The 6,897-nt window shown below is 44.3% G+C and overlaps 1 protein-coding gene across 1 annotated transcript in view; it reads right to left on the bottom strand.

The window, feature by feature from the left end:
- The window catches only part of LOC119255357 (tripartite motif-containing protein 44-like), a 78,467-nt gene that overhangs the window by 5,962 nt on the left and 65,608 nt on the right, over positions 1-6,897 (bottom strand). The gene's annotated exons all lie outside the window — the stretch shown is intronic.

The following is a 6,897-nucleotide window of genomic DNA, read 5'->3' as shown; positions in this document are numbered from 1 at the left end:
GCTGGGGTGTGGAGGGGGCAGTTTTTGGTGGCATCTATCCCAAGGGGAACAAAAGATCTTTTATGAAAGCGGCTTGCCAGAGTCAAAGCATAGTGGCGAGTGGCGCCATATTGTCCCGCTTGGTGTTCTGTCCAAAGCAAGCTTGTATTGTTCTTGATTTCCCTTCCATATGAGAGGTCTAGCATGGTATCTGCACTCTCTATCATTCTTGCTTGAAGTGCATAGTTTAATGGGTTCATGAACCTACTGAAATTACATACAAAATTGCGTCTGTGTGTTCCTTTGTCTGAGAGAGAACATAATTTTCATCACAGTTACTAAAAGGTCAACACCACCCACCCCCCCAAACTGGGTATAATAATGCGATTATCAATAAAGTTCTTTCAGAGCTGCCAGGTTCTTTTCCTATAAGACTTGTGGAGCTAGTTTGGGGGGGAACTCAGAAAGTCTGATTTGTAGAGTAGTACTCAGAGGTTTCTGAAATTCTTTTTAATGTATTTTCCTTGTTATTGTTTCCTTGAAGGGTGTTAGACAGCCATTCCATTGTAGGTATGTGCCAATGAGAGAGGCAGCATTACATGATGACTTTTTTTAAAGATTTATTTATTTATTTATACAAGAACAGGGGTACAGGCCAGATGTGCGGGAGGGTGAGAGGATTCACCAGAGACAGAGCAGGGAGCAGAACAGGCAGACTGACGAAATACACTGCTGAGGGGAGCAGTGGGTGAGACAGGAGAGGTTTGCGCACTATGTGGGACCCTTGCCGGCCAGCTGCAGAGTCTGCGAACAGCTTCACAATGTGGTGCTCAACCGCCTGCGCCACCGGGGAGGCCCTACATGATGACTTTGGAGTCAGGAGGCTATGCTAGGCTCAAATTCCTTCTCTGGCACTAATGCACTATTGTACCTCGATTGAGTTACTTAACCTCTCTGAGTCTCAGCTTCCTCATGGTAATACTATTTACCTACAGGGCTATTGTGAAAATTATGTATTTTATGCAACATAAACAATTAAAAATGTTGGCTCCCTGCTCAAGTCACTGTTCTTCTTATCCTGCCTTCTCCTAACAGCCTCTCAATGTCCCTGGTTCTGGCACCTGAAACATTACACTCCAAAACATCCTATCCCCCATGTGCCCTCTGGACATTTGGAGATCAACAGTGTCCATCCTTACTTGCAGGGAGAGGTTTTTATTTTTTTTTAATTTTTATTTTTTAAAGATTTATTTATTTATGCATACAAGAATGGGGCTACAGGCCAGAGGTGTGTGTGTGGGGGGGGGGGTGAGAGGATTCACCAGAGACAGAGTGGGGAGCAGAACAGGCAGATCTACTGAAATACACTGCTGAGGGGATAGGTGGGCGAGACAGGAGAGGTCTGCTGTGCCATGCGATTAGCTCCCTGGCTGGGGATCGAACTCGTGCTGCAGTGGCTGCAGATAGCCTCATAGGTTGCGTCCCAACCCCTTGCACCACCAGGGAGGCCCTGAGAAGGTTTTATTTTTATGACAACTCCAGATCTAGTGAAATGCAGGTATTAGACTGAGTTCCACGGTTCTGACTCCTCTTCTGGAAAAGTCAGCCCCCACAAACAGGGTGAGGACAAATATCTAGGGAAGTCTAGTTAAGTGCCTCAGTCCAGTCTGATTTAGTTTGAGAGAGCTGCTGTGTCTACAGACAGCAGGCTTTTAAGACTGGGATCCATCGACCTATTTCAGGGGATGACAGGGCAAAGGTCATTTAAAGGAAATGTTCAGGGGCCTCCCCGGTGGCGCACCGGTTGAGCGCTGGGTTGTGAAGCTGCCTGCGGCCTCTGTGGCACCGGTTCGATCCCTGGCTGCTCCCCGGCCACCGGAGGAGGGTCCCACATGGTGCGCAGACCTCTCCTGCCGCCCGCTGCTCCCCTCAGCAGTGTACTTCGGTCCTTCTGCCTGCTCTGCTCCCCGCTCTGGCTCTGGTGAATTCTCTCACCCTCCCGCGCTTCTGACTGTACCCAGTGCATGTATAAACCAAACAAACAAACAAATAAATTAATAAATAAGACATGCCTCTAGAAAATTAAAAAAAAATAAAAAAAAAATAAAGGAAATGTTCAGATCTTTAATTTCCATGTATCCTCTTTCTTAAATCTGATCTTCCAAGACATGCCTGTGGTCTCCAGGCTCGATCTCAGCAACAGCCACTGTCATGATCAACCTATTCCCACTTTAGAAAAGATGTACACACCTCTTACCCTCCTCAACCTTCCCATGGGACAATATCCGAAAGCCTCACTTCCAAAGGGAATCCTCTGAGAGCAGGGGAAAATAATAAGGCGACAGTCTCTAATTTCATCCAGGCAGTGACCGCTGGGCAAGGCTGTGCGCCCTTACTGTCTATCCTCAGACCTAAGAATTCACATCCAGAAGTTGCCATGAGGTGTGTACTAATAAGTTTAGCTAAACTGAAAAAAATGAAATCAGACTGGATCTGACAGAGAGAAGACTGATTTGGCTGGAATATTTGACTATAAAGACTCTATTTGCCAATTAGATTATACAGTGAATCTTGCCTATAAATGTAATAAGCTCATCTGCAGAGCCAATATCTTGACAAAAACATTTAAATAAAGCTAACACTACATAATATATCAGAAATCACATCATTTTCAGCTGCCTAAACCTTGATAAATAATTTCTGGAGTTAACTTAAAAAATAAATGGGGAGAGGCACATATTTCCTCTGAATTATTTTAGGGGGTAGAAAAACAAGTTTTGCTAAAGGAACTGAATTCTCCTAAATTCTGACTGGGAGGATGGTGTGCCATTTAACCCTTTCCTGTGTTGGGGGGTTGAGGGGGTGACAGAAGGGACTAAGGAGCCTCAGCCAGGAGAACGCCCTGCCACCTCTGTTATCTGGATGCACTTGTGACAGGATCCTTTTGGTTTCATGGCGTCTGTGAATGTGGAGGAGCTGGTAGAGGCTCATGCATTCAGCCACGCATACCCACTGATGCAGCGGTCGTGACAGAGCATAGCCTCACGGGCTTGCAATGCTGCGGATGGTGGCTATGGCCCGGTAGCTCAGTTTTTGAGCTCTGTCCCCAGAGAGGAACGCTTAGAATAAGAGGAAGTTAATAAATGAGGTGGTAGGCACGATGACCAAATAGGTTTAATAGTCTCTTTTCCTGTGAATATAATACAACTTAATTTGATTTGGTATCACTCATATCTGCTAGGCCCCTGACAATTAATTATTGCTGTAAAAGGATTATTCAACTCAAGAGGATAGAGAAATTAAGAGATATCAACAAGAGAGACAGGGTGAGATTCAGAAAGCTAGATTAAGTATTCTACCAAAATGAAGTCACACAGGTATCGTTCAAGCAGCCAACTGGGAGGTCTGGAGGCATCACCTGAGGCTGTGGTTGTGGCTGCCTGGTGCCACTCAGGGCACAGTCAGCCCTGCCCAAATACCAGATCCAGATCCAGATCCAGAAACACTCCTAGACAGAGCGGAGGGGCCACTTCTGTCTCCCAGGACAGCTGCCCCAACAGCCCAGGCTGAAGATGAGGGGATTACTATATTGTAAGAAACCAGAACTTGGGCCTCCCTGGTGGCACAAGGGGTTATGCATTGCACTATGAAGTAATCCACAGCCTCTGAAGCATGAGTTCAATCCCCAGCTGGCCAGGGAGCAACCCACATGGCATAGCAGAACTCTCCTGTCTCGCTGGCTGCTCCCCTCAGCAGTGTATTTCAGTCAGTCTGCCTGTTCTGTTCCCCACTCTGTCTCTGGTGAATCCTCTCACCACCTGCATCTCTGGTCTGTACCCCAGCTCTTGTATGCATACATAAATAATAAATCTTAAAAAAAAAAAAAAGAAAGAAACCAGCACTTAAATGTTTAGAGCTACCTGTGGAACTAAGTGAGGTATAAATATAAAGTAAACGTCTTTGGTTTATCCTGGGTTAACTGAGAAAAACATGAGATGCTCTTAGGGTTCTCATCTTGGCTTTCTGTGTGACTCTGGACCCAGGGTCCAATAGGGAAACTGGGAAACCAGGACGCCTTGGGTTACAACGAAGCTGGGCAAGTTCTCTTCTCAAAAGCTGAGCTTCTTTCTGATGTCCACACTCGCAGACATAGCATACAGGCTTCACATGTCTTAGCATAGTACATTTGTTACAGTGAGTCAGTGTGTTGGTGCATTAGTATTAACTGAAGGCCATGTGTTAGTCTATTTCCTTTGTTTCCAGTCCAGATCCCACCCAGGGTAGCACATGACGTTCAGTCACCTTGTCTCCTTAGACACTTTCTTATTAGATGGCCTTGACAGTTCTCAGGACAACTTTGTGGGACGTGCCTCAACTGGGATTTGTCTGATATTTCTGTCATGATTAGGACATGATTATGGGCCTTTAGGAGGGAGAAGATCGAGGTGAGGTGCCATTCTCATTGTACCGCCATGAAAGCACACACCACCAATGTGACTCAGCATTGCCAGCCTTGCTCACTGGCCGAGATCAGTATTTGCTAAGGTTTCCCACTGTCACCTTTTTCTTCTCTCTACCCTTCCCATGAGCAACCATAGTGAAGCACTGAGGAGTTATGCTCCCCATTGCTGAGGGCAGGGTATCTACATGAGTTATTTGAAATGCTTCTTAATACGAGCTTTGTCTCTTCAGCTTTATTTATTTATTCAGTCATTTGGTTACATCAGCATGAACTCAATATTTTTATACTTTGGGTTATAAACCAATACCATTTTTTTTTTTTTTTGCTGCTCAACTTGTTCAGCTTTGACCTTTGGGGGTTCTTAGTCAACTCCCGTGGGCCCTTAAACATGCTCCTGTCTACGTGGGGTATATTTTGGGTGTTCTTTTTTTGAGTACCTCCCTACTTTCTGGCACTACAAAATGTTCCAGACTCATCTTGGGTGTTTCTTGCCCCAGTCCCAGAATTAGATATTTCTCCAGCATGCAAAGGACATGTATTTTTAAAGGTATTTGATATTTCACCACTCAAATTGCTCTCCAGACATCATCTTTCACTGATTTACCATCATTACTCATACAGTAGGAGAATGCCCATTTTCCCCATACGCTTGCCAATCCTGGGGCAATTTTGAACTATCTTATGAGGATGAGATTGTGTGTGTGTGTGTGTGTGTGTGTGTTTCTTCTAAAATAACTTCCATTTTACTATTCAGTTTTCTGTTGAATTGCAAGAGGAAAACACCATGGGGGCAGCAAGTTTTCCCTTCCTCTGCCTTTCTGTTGGCCTTCCCAGACTCTCCTTCTTTCCCCAGCATGGTAGGATTTCATATAATTGACGACCTCCTGTGGTGAAGGCTGAAAGGAAACCTTCTCAAATCTTCTATTAGAGCCCAGGCAACTCCAGGGGGTGGGGTGGGGGTGAAGCAGAAAATAGCCCAAGGGTTTACCTACCCTGCTTCCGAACCTTCAGGAAATCCACCCGACCCAGTTTCCTCATCTTTTCTTGGCAAGTGAATAATGGAAACCAAATCTCTCTCACGAATTTTTTCCTTCCAGAGAAATCTTAAATATAAGATTTAATAAAATGCTGCACTTCAAATTTCCTGTTGCCTCAGCTGCTGTATCTTATGAGTTACCAAAGGGGGAAGCAGAAAGGATCAATAAATAAATATACTCTTGACACTAATCTCTACATGAAGAGTAGACTTTTTTTTCAAATGTCCCAGATTAATTCTCGGTAGTTTTGAATTCTGCGATGACCTTGAATTGAGGTCCAGAAGTTACAGAAAGTTGGAAATGGGAAGCATACCAACTCTCAAGACCGAGTGCTGCTTCTCCAGCAGAGGGTTATGAATGTGGATTTAAATGTTAGAAACACCTAATATGAATTGCAGCTTTGCCATTTACTAGCTGTGAGATTTTGAGCTGAATTTTAACCTAGAAATGGAGAACAATTTAGTACCAACCTGGAAGCATTTCTGGGAGAATGAAATGAGATTAATGTAAATGGAGTAGTTGCTATATACATATATCTAGAGCTTGGCATGGTACCTGGCATGTAGAATGTACTCGATATATTTTATAATTATCTAGTAACATTGGATGAAGTAGTCAAGGAATAGAGAGGTTAGAAGTCATACAATGAGTGGATGGCACAAGTCAGAGTTTCTGCTTTCAGAATACATCTTAATCCCTGCAAGCCCCACCTTCTGTAAGAATGTCCTTTATTAACAAAAGAGAATTGCTAACAGTGTTGCCACATGAGAGCTGTAGGCACTGTGCTATCATCTGAATGGATTCAAGAGTCCTCCTCAAGCCTGTTTTCTTGGCTTATGATACAAGGCTGTTAGCTAATAACGAGGGTATATCATCTATTGAATGCTTTCCACGTGCCAACCATTGTGCACCAAAAGTCTTAGCACCACCATCTCCCTCTCTCACTGAGTCCACCAGCAAGTTCTGTGACTTGCACTACACTGCCTACCCCACATCTGTGCATTCTTCTTCACTGCATCTCTTCCTAGTTTTCTACTCATCTAGTTTAGCTTTCAAATCGCATTCAGACTGTTATGTTTACAATGTGCCAGAGATTTTGTCACTGTTCTTAAAAATCCTTCAGTGGGCTTCCTATACCTTAGAATGAAGCCCATGGACCAAAAATGTCCACATGACTTGGCCCCTGCCTACCTGTCTAACCTATTTTTGTGTTACCTGCTGGCTACTCTGGCTTTCCTCTGCCTCTCAAATAAGATGAGCTTGTTCCTGCCTAAAGAGTTTTTCATATTCTTTTGTCTCAAAAACTCTTCCCTGCATGGCTTGCAATGACTGGCCCCTTAACATTCAGGTCACAGCTCCAATGTCACCTTCTCAGAGGCTTTCCTGACCAAACAGTCTAGAGTAGCCATGCACCCACAC

This window comes from Talpa occidentalis, unplaced genomic scaffold, assembly GCF_014898055.3.
Source record: "Talpa occidentalis isolate TD23 unplaced genomic scaffold, MPIMG_talOcc4v2.1 talOcc4.3, whole genome shotgun sequence".
NCBI lineage: Eukaryota > Metazoa > Chordata > Mammalia > Eulipotyphla > Talpidae > Talpa > Talpa occidentalis.
Note: the sequence above shows the minus strand (reverse complement) of the source record. Positions and strands in the feature narration are given on the sequence as shown.